The following is a 14,758-nucleotide window of genomic DNA, read 5'->3' as shown; positions in this document are numbered from 1 at the left end:
GGTTTGCGTTGTTTACTGGTGTACTAACCGTTGGAATAGTGCTACCAAGATAAAAGGAATCCCGTTCCATGCGTAAGTGGCCCCATTCGTAAAATATTGTCATTTATATTCGTGAGATTTGCGGACTTGTTTACGTTTCGTGAAACTGTTTTCTTCTTATTTTATTTCAGATTTCTGATCAATGAAGCTCGTAGAGCTCTTTGGGTTCATATGGTAAGAAGGAAAGACTGGATACCTAACAAATGGAGCAAAATATGTTCCCAGCATTTTCGAGAAGAAGATATTAACCGAACTTCAGTTTCGAGTGTTCGGATCAGGGAAAATGCTGTACCATCAATTTTTCCTGCATTTCCACCTCACTTACAAAAGGTAGTCTACGTGAAATCAGCATATTGATTCTGAATTCCTGTAAAACTAGGAAATAAACGTAAAATGCCAGAAAGTATGAATGTTTTAATTAGGCCTCTAATTTCAGTTGTGTTTTTGTCTTTAACCAATAACATGTGCGGATTACAGTGGAGTTAATCTATGTAACAATATTTTCATAGTTTTATCACATTTTCGGGTGTAAATTTCTATTTTTTCGTGAGAGTTTGTGTGTTTTGTGTAATTTCATTTCTGTGTAATAAGACTTCAGGCATTAAGTCAAGTTATAACTGTCATAATCTGCTCTTCCTCTTTGTCATATTTAATTCTACTTCTTTCGGTCATTAATTACTTAACCATCCATTTTGGAAAATTCAACAAGTTGAATCAGTATTCTTTGATAATAGTTTCACACCTGAAAGCATTGGTGTCTGTAGTGAAAGAACACTACTTAAATGCCCCAGTAACAGCATTGCATTTACTCTTGTTATGGACAGTGACAAATTATCATATTGGAAAGAAGTGCTAAATTGTGTAAGATAGTTTGTCTAATATATCATATGTTCAAGTGTATATTGCTACTATTTCAAAACATACAGTGGATCCAAAACCACCAAATTAGCACTTTCTTACTCCACTGAGAGTACATCGACCCCCCCCCCCCCCCCAAATGCAGCTTTTCATAAAGGCAGGTTTCTTACCCCCTCACATCCACAGCTGTTTCTGTACTGTCATTGTAGTGCAAATAAATAGTAACAAGTCCAATCAGAATCTACAAATATTGTAAATGCATTATGGAATACAAATAATTATAAGTAGGCTGTAAGGTGTAATTGAACAGTTTTTATTTGTTTTCAATCTTTGTTTTCTGTAGGAACAGAAGAAGAGACGACCACCAACACAAAGGCAGCAGACATCAAAATGTACAGTTAATTTAACTGCTACATGCAGAACTCAAGATGAAGCCACTACCAGTGGCTTTCAGGCTGAAGCTTCTCATCCTGCTAATCCCACCACACCATTGGATGTAAATCCTGAAGAAACACCAAAAGTGAGGAACCTTAAGAGGGATGTGTCTGTGCTGCTGACAAAAAATGAAAATTACAGGAAGAAAGTCAAAGTTCTTCAGCAATCCAAGCGCCGTTTAATAAAAAAATTGGCATGTTTGAGTACAGTGATGGAAGAACTGAGAAAAAAACATTTTGTGGATGAAGACAGTCTAAGTGTTATTGCAAGCATACCTGGAATGCACAAGCAGCTGTTGCAACGACAGGCAGCAAAGGCAAACTGTAAGAGTGTACCTAGAACTTACAGCCCTGAGCTACATTCGTTTGCTCTTACATTAAACTTTTATTCCCCACAAGCGTATAAATATGTTAGATGCTGCTACGATACGTGTCTGCCACATCCAAGAACATTAGCAAGGTGGTACCAGGGTGTGGATGGTGCTCCTGGCTTTGCCATGGAGACATTTGCTATTATTAAAGCAAAAGTTTCTCATCAGGGCCAGACTAATAAAATTCTATGCAGTTTGTTAATGGATGAAATTGCAATCAGGCAACACATAGAATTTGATGGAACACAGTATTATGGGTACATAGATATGGGGTCATCTGTTGCTATGGATAGTTTACCTGTAGCTAAAGAGGCCTTTGTATTAATGTTAGTCACAATTGATGGGTCATGGAAGCTACCAGTAGGGTATTTTTTGATATATGGATTGACTGGGGAGCAGAAAGCTCATTTGATTAAACAATGCATTAGCCTTGCCAGTGCCAGTGGCATTCAAGTAGTGTCTCTCTCGTGTGACGGTTGTGCCTCCAATATGTCTATGGCCAAATGCTTGGGGTGCAATACTGATGTTGATGGATTAAAGACCACCTTTTTTGTTCAAGGTAACAATTTTTAAGTTGCATTTCTGTTAGATCCACCCCATATGCTAAAACTTGTAAGAAATGCATTAGGGGAGAGAAAACATTTTTGGGATGGACAAGGTAATGTAATTTCATGGTACCTATTTGAACTACTGCATAAGTTACAAGTGAAAGAAGGTCTCCACTTAGGCAACAGCATTACAGGTAGCCACATTAATTTTGTGAATAACAAAATGAAAGTTAGGTTAGCAGCCCAGCTGCTCAGCACTTCCGTGGCAGACGCAATGCAGTACTGCTGCGATATGAAGATACCAGGCTTTGAAGATGCTTCCGCTACAATAAAATTTATAAGGATATTCAACTGCCTGTTTGATATGTTAAATTCCAAAAGCCTTCTGCAGAATAAGTGGAAGCAGCCTTTGAATGTTCATAATTTCAAGGTTGTTAAAGAATTTTTAATGGAAGCTCAGTCATACATCAAAACACTTACTGTGTGTCAGGGACAAAGAGTTGTGGACAGTAACAGGAAAACAGGTTTCATTGGCTTCCTAGTGTGTATTTCTAGTGTCTTGCACCTCTATACAAAGCTTGGACCACAATCCTCTGCACCTTTGTTGAAGTTCCTCCCCATTTATAAGTGCTCCCAAGATCATTTGGAGATGTTTTTAGTGCAATCCGTAGTCGTGATGGGTGGAATAACAATCCAACAGCTCGACAGTTCATATCTGCCTATAAGAGACTCCTGATTCACAATGAAATTCGTGAATCAGACAGAGGCAATTGTATAGCCCTGGAAGAGATCCCTATTTTGACATACAGTGGTCAGACTATAGAACAACAAATCAATTTCACCCCTGAATGTAGGCAATTATTAGATATGGAAACCCATTTGGTGAGCCATGATCATGATTACGTTGAAGCTGAAATGATTCTCTCTGAAGTGGTAACCCATATTGTTGTTTATATTTCAGGATTTGTGGTTCGTCACTTAGAGAGAACTTTACAGTGTGAAACATGCTTGTCAGTGTTGCGAGGGGAAGGGAGTCATACTGCCTATTCTCTTATACACAGAAAGAGTAGAGGTGGTTTGATTTCAGCATCTGGTGATGTTGTGGACATTTGTATGTGTTCTGAAAAAGTATTTAGAAAATACAGTGCTGGAAATAGGAGGGTTCCTGTGAAAGATCTTAATACTAAATGTGTGTCAGAGGTACTTGGCACTTTTCTGTTCAAGTCTGTGTTTGAGGAATTGGGAGAGCACATGAAGGATCAGCACCCATTAGATAATCACTTGGTACTGCTGATCAAAGCTATTGCGAAAAGGTACCTGCTGACACATCAGAAACATGCTGCAAAATGTGTAACAGATTCACTCCATGAAAAAAAATTGAGAACAGTATACACCAAATTAGTTCTTTTTAAAGGACAATGAATTTGTGAACTTTGATTTCCACACTTCTTTCCTCTATGTTATTTAATTTTCCCCGTTAAAGCTGTGTTTGAGGGTACATATGAAAGCTTTACCCCCTTTTGGAGAACATTTCTGAAGTATTTTAATGAGGTAGTGTGTGCTTCTGGTGGCAGTGCATTAAACAGTTTCTTCTCCACGGTATATATAACCATTGTGAATTTTGTAAAGGGCTGGTCAATTTTTATTTGTGACGTGTATTTTGATGATGAAATGATTACCGTAATTTGTAGCTACATGTAGTTTAAAGAGTACTGCATTTAGTAATGAGTTCATTGTAATGAGAGTTTAGTGGTTTCAGAAGGAAAATTGTGTTTCTTGACTTACACCACAAAGGCTTTCAAGGGATCATTTGTAAATTGATCCAGGAAATTGGACCACTCCTATGGTACACAGCTATGATCTGAAAGTGTTTTTTTTTTTCTTTTTTTTTTTTCTCATTGTTCTGTGGGATTTTTTATCACCAATCCTAGCCATACTACTTCATGTTCAGATAGATACATAATATTAAAAAGCCCATTTCATACTTACTTATTTTTACATTTGTTATAACACTGTCCAGATATAATTGACTTGTTGGCTTGTTATTGGCACAAAACATATTGTGTAACCTGAGGACAATGAACATATGTAAGTGCTTTGTTGTAACCCAAATGTCAATATCAATATTGTACTGTATACCAAGAGATTAAAATCTTTCTCAAAACTACATTGTTTATAACTTTCCCAAAAATTTTGTTAGTGCCACACCTCACATATGATTATATGGAATGTTAGTGGATAAGCTATAATGAGATTGAAACACTGACGATTTGATAACACAAGAACACAGCTTGATAATTTGTACTTTAAAATGTGTTTTAGTGAGTTGAAATGTACAAAACATCATAGTATGCCATTTATTGTTTCTCTTCTATTTTATCCTTTACTTTTGCAACTTTATCCCATGGAAGTCTGCGGTATGTTACAATAATTGTAAAAGGTGAGTGATAAAACAATATTGTGTAAATGTAATGCTAGTTTAAATGCTATGTGCAAGAAATGGTTCCAAGTGTACCACTGGTTTAAGATATTTTGCTTTATCCAACATTGAAGCAAATAAAAAAAGAGATAGGTTAAAACGGTCAAGGTGCCTCACTCTTTTCCATTATGTTTTATACATCGCAGTGAAATTTCAGACCATTGCACACAATTACCTATCATCAGCAAGTATTTAGCTTGACTTGCAGGTTGAAATTTGAGCATGCATGTTTGCAGGGCATCCTAAGTTAACTATTGGTGATTTTAATAGCAGTGTTGTCCTTTACACAGATTTGTGTAATTGAGATTTGTTTAACAGTTCATGATTAGTATCAAAACTACTTCACGACATGTATTGACTTATACACTAAAGGAAGGTTTCATAATTATCATCTGACATGTAGGCCTATTCTGCTATTAATAATCACACACAGAGCAACAGTTGTGATTTCATAGTGCTCAGATGTTTAAAATACAATGGTACTGAAAATCCCATTGTGTGTACTTGTACAAGTTTGCTGTGTTGACATTCACAAAAGCACTATCATATGCTTATTTTTCTTGACAAAGCACAAACGATGTTTGTATTTACAAATGAAATTTTGTATAAGTGTGTAAACGAGTAAGAAATATCATCCGGTATGTAAACAAGCATAACTTTCTGGTTCTGTGTTTATTTTACATTGATACAAATACAGTAAAAGGTGATTTGAGTTTGAAAAGAGCTTTGTACACTATTGTTTTTCATCATTCGAAGTTCGTATCCAAAAAAACACTTAAGTTAACGAGACCACGTCAGTTGTATTGCTGGGGCAAAAACACATTAAAAACAAAACAAAAATGCCTGAAAAAGCTATTCTGACATTGTGTAATGCTTGTAAACATTGTAACACTCAACATCATCTGAAATTATTTTGCAGACATCACGTTAAATATGAAGAACACACAATTCTAACAAGAGCCCCATCACTGTTTTGACCAATCAAACATGGCGGCCGATCACGCCCACCGCCTTCAAACAGACGTACAGCAGACGGCCATAGTGCCATCTCCCCTCCTTATACCTCCATGACAATATGCCTGAATGCTGTTGTACTGCTTGCACTTTGGCTTAACACACGAAGAGCACAACAAGCCTTTGAAATCTTTTTTCCAAGTTCCATCACATGACAGTTCCATTTTAAATTGTCTTGTATCCATATCCTCAGAGCTTTAGTTTCAGTAACTGATTTCACTAGTGTGTTGTCAAGATACTGTATTGTATCAGATCCTTCTACAAGTGAAGAATTCATAAAGACAGTTTTCCCTTATTTATCATTATTTTATTTTTTTAAACCAGCAAGTAACAGGGACATTGAAGTATCTATGGCTGCTCTCATAAAAATTTTGTCAGCAGCTGTTATTAAAATGCTGGTGGCATCAGCGAATAAGATTTGTTGTTTCACTTTAATAAAGTCATGTAAATCATCATCGTAAAGCAGGAACAGTAGAGGTCCTATGACAGAACCTTATGGCACTCCATACTATACTGGTATTTATTAGATAGCTGTGTTGTAATGACATTTTTTTAACATTATCATGCCTTAAAATCCCCCTTTGCTGCCTGTCTTCTAGGTAAAATCTTATTCACTGATTTGGCACCAATCTGACACTTTTTTGAAAATTAATGAATAAAAAAATCATCATCAGTTATGTCAAATACTTTTGAGAGATCTAGGAAAATACCAGTAGCATGTTCTTTGTCATTTGTTGCTTTACAAAGAGCTTCTAAATACTCATACATAGCTGTCAATATAGAAATAGATTTACTGAATCCATGCTGATTTGACAAAAGTAATGAATTTTTTTTAATGTAGCTTTGAAGCTTGTTGTGGAAAAACTCTTTCAAATATTTTAGAGAAAACTCAGGTTGGGATACTGGAGAACAGTTATTTACATTTTCAGTGTCCTCTTTTTTTGAATAGAGGAGCTATTTTATCTGTTATTAAGCTATTGGGAAATATTCCAGTTGATGAGTATATGTTTATTACATACATTAGTGGTTCTATTACATAATAAGAGGACCTTTTTTAATATCTAGTCTGGCACACCAACCAGCCCGCATGAATATTTGTTTTTGGGCAACCTTATTATTTGCTTCACCTCTGCCTCTGTGAATATTTGAAGGTGCGGAAGTCTGTCTCTGTACTGATTTTGGATTAACTGATTTGCTATATTAGTAAAATACATATTAAACTTTTCAGCTACCTCTTTTGGATCTGAGAGTGTTATTTTCAGTCTGCAGATAGATATTCTTTCATGATGACTGTTCTGTGCATTCCTGCACTAATAACCTATCAGACAGCTTTCTTTCTTTCTTTCTTTCTTTCTTTTTTTTTTTTTTGCTTGAAATGTAGTTATCATTATTTCATCATTTGGCTTCATTTATAATTTTGTTGAATATTTTTTCACATAATTTATGAAGTCTGGAGTACCGTAAAACAGAGTGAATAGCAAGAAATTTGTGCTTTGGTTGAAAAATTTACTTATTGTTTGTTAAGTTTGAACAAAAAAATACTGGTTTAAATGCTATGTGCAAGAAATGGTTCCAAGTGTACCACTGGTTTAAGATATTTTGCTTTATCCAACATTGAAGCAAATAAAAAAAGAGATAGGTTAAAACGGTCAAGGTGCCTCACTCTTTTCCATTATGTTTTATACATCGCAGTGAAATTTCAGACCATTGCACACAATTACCTATCATCAGCAAGTATTTAGCTTGACTTGCAGGTTGAAATTTGAGCATGCATGTTTGCAGGGCATCCTAAGTTAACTATTGGTGATTTTAATAGCAGTGTTGTCCTTTACACAGATTTGTGTAATTGAGATTTGTTTAACAGTTCATGATTAGTATCAAAACTACTTCACGACATGTATTGACTTATACACTAAAGGAAGGTTTCATAATTATCATCTGACATGTAGGCCTATTCTGCTATTAATAATCACACACAGAGCAACAGTTGTGATTTCATAGTGCTCAGATGTTTAAAATACAATGGTACTGAAAATCCCATTGTGTGTACTTGTACAAGTTTGCTGTGTTGACATTCACAAAAGCACTATCATATGCTTATTTTTCTTGACAAAGCACAAACGATGTTTGTATTTACAAATGAAATTTTGTATAAGTGTGTAAACGAGTAAGAAATATCATCCGGTATGTAAACAAGCATAACTTTCTGGTTCTGTGTTTATTTTACATTGATACAAATACAGTAAAAGGTGATTTGAGTTTGAAAAGAGCTTTGTACACTATTGTTTTTCATCATTCGAAGTTCGTATCCAAAAAAACACTTAAGTTAACGAGACCACGTCAGTTGTATTGCTGGGGCAAAAACACATTAAAAACAAAACAAAAATGCCTGAAAAAGCTATTCTGACATTGTGTAATGCTTGTAAACATTGTAACACTCAACATCATCTGAAATTATTTTGCAGACATCACGTTAAATATGAAGAACACACAATTCTAACAAGAGCCCCATCACTGTTTTGACCAATCAAACATGGCGGCCGATCACGCCCACCGCCTTCAAACAGACGTACAGCAGACGGCCATAGTGCCATCTCCCCTCCTTATACCTCCATGACAATATGCCTGAATGCTGTTGTACTGCTTGCACTTTGGCTTAACACACGAAGAGCACAACAAGCCTTTGAAATCTTTTTTCCAAGTTCCATCACATGACAGTTCCATTTTAAATTGTCTTGTATCCATATCCTCAGAGCTTTAGTTTCAGTAACTGATTTCACTAGTGTGTTGTCAAGATACTGTATTGTATCAGATCCTTCTACAAGTGAAGAATTCATAAAGACAGTTTTCCCTTATTTATCATTATTTTATTTTTTTAAACCAGCAAGTAACAGGGACATTGAAGTATCTATGGCTGCTCTCATAAAAATTTTGTCAGCAGCTGTTATTAAAATGCTGGTGGCATCAGCGAATAAGATTTGTTTTTTCACTTTAATAAAGTCATGTAAATCATCATCGTAAAGCAGGAACAGTAGAGGTCCTATGACAGAACCTTATGGCACTCCATACTATACTGGTATTTATTAGATAGCTGTGTTGTAATGACATTTTTTTAACATTATCATGCCTTAAAATCACCCTTTGCTGCCTGTCTTCTAGGTAAAATCTTATTCACTGATTTGGCACTAATCTGACACTTTTTTGAAAATTAACGAATAAAAAAATCATCATCAGTTATGTCAAATACTTTTGAGAGATCTAGGAAAATACCAGTAGCATGTTCTTTGTCATTTGTTGCTTTACAAAGAGCTTCTAAATACTCATACATAGCTGTCAATATAGAAATAGATTTACTGAATCCATGCTGATTTGACAAAAGTAATGAATTTTTTTTAATGTAGCTTTGAAGCTTGTTGTGGAAAAACTCTTTCAAATATTTTAGAGAAAACTCAGGTTGGGATACTGGAGAACAGTTATTTACATTTTCAGTGTCCTCTTTTTTTGAACAGAGGAGCTATTTTATCTGTTATTAAGCTATTGGGAAATATTCCAGTTGATGAGTATATGTTTATTACATACATTAGTGGTTCTATTACATAATAAGAGGACCTTTTTTAATATCTAGTCTGGCACACCAACCAGCCCGCATGAATATTTGTTTTTGGGCAACCTTATTATTTGCTTCGCCTCTGCCTCTGTGAATATTTGAAGGTGCGGAAGTCTGTCTCTGTGCTGATTTTGGATTAACTGATTTGTATATTAGTAAAATACATATTAAACTTTTCAGCTACCTCTTTTGGATCTGAGAGTGTTATTTTCAGTCTGCAGATAGATATTCTTTCATGATGACTGTTCTGTGCATTCCTGCACTAATAACCTATCAGACAGCTTTCTTTCTTTCTTTCTTTCTTTCTTTTTTTCTTTTTTTTTTTTTTTTTTTTTTTTTTTTGCTTGAAATGTAGCTATCATTATTTCATCATTTGGCTTCATTTATAATTTTGTTGAATATTTTTTCACATAATTTATGAAGTCTGGAGTACCGTAAAACAGAGTGAATAGCAACAAATTTGTGCTTTGGTTGAAAAATTTACTTATTGTTTGTTAAGTTTGAACAAAAAAATACTACCCAAAACTCAGGTCTGTATTGCTCTTATCAGCTTACGATATTATTATCAAATTATTTTCTTTCAAAAACTTTAAACATGGTATTTCTAATCATCCCACAGAAAGGGGTGAATAGATACAGTGTTATGAAACTATCATTGTTTCTTTTCAGAGCAAAGAGAGGTTGATAAAAGTTATGAAATATATTTTCTTCTATTATAAAATAAACATTAAACATTTATTTCATAAGATAATACTTTATTAATTTTAAAAGTAAATAAACTATACAAAAATATTTGTGTCACATGTCTAATCTATTCAAACATAAAGCGAACAAACAGTACACAGTTGTTTACCATGAGCCTGGTACTGTATTATCAATAAATTGTTACATCAGACAGATCATCCTGAAATACGCTCACTATTTTTATATACTTGAATTTAGCATATTTCATGACAGTACTCACTTTTCCGTGAAATGTTTATAAGATGATATTTGACTTTTTTGTGTTGGCTTCAGTTGTCTAGTGAAAGTATGATAACATAATGCTGTTTTGTCGGCTGCGGAAATGTCCTGGTTCAATGCGTTTGCCTCATTTTTGGTGCTTCAAATACCATTTCTCTGAATGTGCTTCCTTCTTGATTTTTATATAAAAAAGTAGCAGAATAACTCATGTTTGCTGGTCACTTGCAAATTATTATAACGGGGACCTGTACATTGTTCCACCGTCACACACCGAGAGTTCACTGCCCACTGACTACGGTCAAAGACAACTCCAGCGTCAAAGACATTTCACACAACACACAAGCTTCCACTTGTAACCAGTCTCTTTGATATCTACTAATATTAATCAATATGCTGTCACTCTCGAACATATAAGCAAATTAGCATAAAATAAGGCAAATTACAATTCACAAAAAATATTCTGACAAAAATATAAGAAAACATTTACAAACTCCCTCATTAGATTTGGTATCGACAAATCCGGTAGAAAATAACACATCTCCCAGATCCATTACAATCCTCAAAACATAGCATGTCTTTGAAATGAGCACTTGAACTGCAAACCGGCGACAACAATTTCTAGGACAACATCGTTTCTTGAGACAAAAGATTCTTCTTCAGTCATTGTAACTTTTTGGTTTGGGGAACTCTTTTTAAAAATGTTCCACCAAAACCATTGTCAATAAGGTAATTAACTTTGCAAACATAACATTGAAAAGGTGATGTTTTACCATATACTTTGACCACTATATAGTCACCTTGGCTTATCAAGATACCAGTATTTTCATCTTGATCTGAAGAATGTGAAGAAGACAAAATCAAGTTTTCATCACTGTCCTGCACTGAGTATGCATCTTCATCCTCTGATGATAAATCAAGACTTTTCTGTTTTTCTTTTTTTTTCCATTGTCTTGGCTTGTTTAGATGTACAAGGGCATGCATCACTGTAAAGTGAAGAAGTGGGGGTCACATTCTCCCCATCCATGTCCTCAAACTCATCAACACCAACACTTCTGTCAGGTTGGTCTTTAACGTTTGTCCTTTTTCTCCTTTATTTAGGAGCCTGGTCTTGTCTAAGACTCTGGAAGAGTTCTTTAAAACTCTTATCAACAGCACTAGTGGATTCTTCAAGATTGTCCTTATCCTGGTTTTCATTTACTAGTATACCGGTACCAGTAACTGGGAGCTTTGACAACACTTTATTGCAGTCTGGAAGCACAATCCCACATTTCCTAAAACCTGTAATAGCATTGTTTTCCATCAAGGAGTCACACAACTTTTTCAAAAGCAGAGGAAATTTATCCTTAGGAACTGTTGCCTCATTTCTTCCTGGGCCTTTCTTCCATTCTGCTAATATTTGGCGCCAAGTAGTTTTGAGAGGCCAAGAAAATGCCACATCCAGTGGTTGTGTCAGGGGTGTTGAAGTTGCTGGTAGGAATATAAATCTTATATCATAGTCCTGACAAAGTTTAACTTATTTTATGGACAGATGTGAAGATAAACTGTCTCCAATGAAAAATTTCTTACCTTCCAGCTTTTTCAGGTATGGGACAGCAATGGTAAGGACCCAATCGTCGAAGGAGAGTGAATCGAACCGGACAGCTTTTGTGTGATTGTATCTTGAATATTTTTGCCCACCTTCGATCCAGCTTTGATATAATTGCAAATCCTTATATATGACATAAGGGGGTAGTGTAGTGCCATCTGCAGCAGCTGCAAACATTACGGAGATTGATGCCTTTGAGGAGTTCATGACCCTTTCGGGATATTTAGTTCCCCTCCATGTGACTACCTTTCATTTTCTGGGATCATCTGTGAGGTTTGTCTCATAATAATTTATTATATTAGATAGTGACACATTCTCCAATTCCTTCAACAGTTCATCCAAGTAACTGTTGATAGTTTCTGGTGTAACACCAGCTCTGGAGCATTTTATGTTTTGGCACATTTGCACTGCTAATTGATCTTTGTGTTGCCTCATAAACGATTCCACAAAATCATGACCAGGGAGATTATTTGTAAATCTTCTCACCTCCTTCCTCTTTCTTTCCAGAGAATCTTTTACTAGAAGTCTTAAAGTTGTAAAGTTAATAGGATAGCCCAATTTGCTGCATATTTTCAATCTGTCTCTTCTTCAAAAGACAAGGCAGTTTGTCCACCCTGAGGTTTAACGTTGGCTCCTCTTTTTAAGTGTCTGTATAATATGCTAAAATGAATCCCATGTTTTTCAGCTGCTTTCCACAAGTTAAAAACCAGCCCTTACTGTTTTATATAGATTTTATACCTAGTACTTACAATGCCATTAACTGCCATATGTAGAATACATGTTTACTTACCAGAGAAGTTGAAAGTAGGTAGGAAAACAACTAAAAAACTATCGACACAGACACAAGGATAAACATCAACCTACAATGCTGCCAACCCAACAAAACATAATTTCCTTGTTAGTCTGAAGTGTTGCCAACCCAAAAGCAATACTAGTTAAAATTAATGTCCAGTACAATCTTATAGTTTTCATAGCAACTGTCTATGTGAAGTTTTGTTTCTATTCACCCTGCTGTTTCTATTCACCCCGTTTTATGGTAGTGATTATGTATGATAAAAGAGTGCAGAATTTTTTCTATCTATTGCAAGTAATGAAACCTTTTGGTATCCAACATTTGTTTTTAACCATCTTAATCCTCTTCTTTTTCATTGGAAATGATATATGACGATAACACAGATAAACATTGTGGAAACTGTCAAATATTCTATTTACTTCAGTTTTACTGACAACATCCTCCCACATTTCTGTTGACAACATAAAATTAAACACTCTGATCTTATCACCACTGAACTCCCTCTGTTCACTTGTTTTCATTTTTTGTCCCCATTTTCTGTTAGTGTTTAGTTCAATAGATAGGAACTGTTGTTCATAACCCATATTTGTAATGTTGGTGTTATAGTTAAGGTCTCAATCTTATAAAAATTTGCTCAACAGAAATTCTAGTTGGATAGTTGACTGCTTGTATAAAACCAAAGCTACTGACAATATTTAGCAACTCATTCCTTTCATTTTGAATCTTGTAAAAAGTCAACATTTAAATCTCTATAGATAATCACTTTCTTTCTATCGCATTTTATATAATTCAGCAGACTTTCAAAATTTTAATGAACATTTTCCAGTCCCCAGATCTATAGAATGTTACAACTAAGATATTAACATCTGTCAGATCAACTATACATAGTTCAAAGTCTTTCTGTCTTGCCAAGTTTTGATACTTTTCTACTGCTGTAAATTTTAAATACTCTTTTAGAAAACTACCTGCTGTCCCACATTTACTATTGCTTCTACAATAATAACTGGCAAGTTTGTGGCCAGGAATCACAGCTGACATATCGGGTCTTTGTGTAATCAGTATTCAGTTACATATATAATATCAATATTTTGTACAAGATTCACTAATTCAAACTGTAGTAACTTTTTTTCCTGGGATTGAATTGACTGATTGATTTCTATATTAATTCATGTAACAATTTACATTGTGTGGATTTCGTCAGCAAAATCATATGCAATACAATATACCTACAATTTACACACATAAAATTAATATTTACACACATTTAGTTTTATATCCTTATGTAATTTTATTATAGTACCGAACAATTCTGGATTTCATATTATAGTTTTTTCCTTGTGTATTACAATGCAGGCTACTTTAATTACACTATGTGTTTTAATTCAGATAGTCCATTACTGTGTAATAACTTTTATTTAATACAATTTTTTTAGTTTTGTTTTGAACTTTCCAATTGTGTCAATGTCTTTTATATTTTGAGGTAGTTTATTATATAATTTAATGGCATTGTACAACAAGCTCTGCTGAGTTTTAACTTTATTTTTCCTCTCTAGGTGCAGATTGTATTGGTTTCTAGTTTCATAGGTGTGTACTAAAGAATTTTTAACATAGCAGTCAATATTTTTTTTACATACATAATACTTCATAAAATGTATTTACAGGGGACAGTTAGGATTTCTAGCTTTTGGAAATGTTCAAGGCAGTGAGCCCTACTGCCACTCTTGGTTATTATATGAATTGCTCTTTTCTGTAATTTGAAAACTATTTGAATATTTTGACAGTTGACTCCCCAAAATATTATTCCATAGGTAATAACAGAGTGGATATAAGAAAAATATACAGATCTGGCACATGTAGTATCACACACTGCAGTCAGAATTCTAAGAGCATAGCATGCAGTAGCGATTCTGTTACTAAGTATTTTAATTTGTTCTTCCCACTTTAACTGACTGTCAACATGCATACCAAGAAATTTTGTGTAGCCTCCACATTCTATAGTTTCATTGTTTAACTTAAAGTTGTTATAGTGTGGTTTTTTTGCAGACATAGAAGTTAACAGCATTTGCT

At 34.6% G+C, this 14,758-nt stretch overlaps 1 protein-coding gene across 8 annotated transcripts in view; it reads left to right on the top strand.

The window, feature by feature from the left end:
* The window catches only part of LOC126092715 (serine/threonine-protein phosphatase 6 regulatory ankyrin repeat subunit A-like), a 423,652-nt gene that overhangs the window by 91,810 nt on the left and 317,084 nt on the right, over window positions 1-14,758 (top strand). The window contains exon 1 of one of the 8 annotated variants that reach the window (XM_049908464.1): window positions 153-369. The exons of 6 other annotated variants lie outside the window; for them this stretch is intronic. The gene's annotated coding sequence lies outside the window, so the exon portion shown is untranslated. Of the gene's footprint in view, window positions 1-152; window positions 370-14,244; window positions 14,276-14,758 lie in introns of those variants that run through there. One more of the 8 variants, XM_049908450.1, reaches the window with a different exon arrangement.

The sequence above is a fragment of the Schistocerca cancellata genome, chromosome 1 (assembly GCF_023864275.1).
Source record: "Schistocerca cancellata isolate TAMUIC-IGC-003103 chromosome 1, iqSchCanc2.1, whole genome shotgun sequence".
NCBI classification, from domain to species: domain Eukaryota; kingdom Metazoa; phylum Arthropoda; class Insecta; order Orthoptera; family Acrididae; genus Schistocerca; species Schistocerca cancellata.
This window is presented reverse-complemented; position numbering and strand designations above follow the sequence as displayed.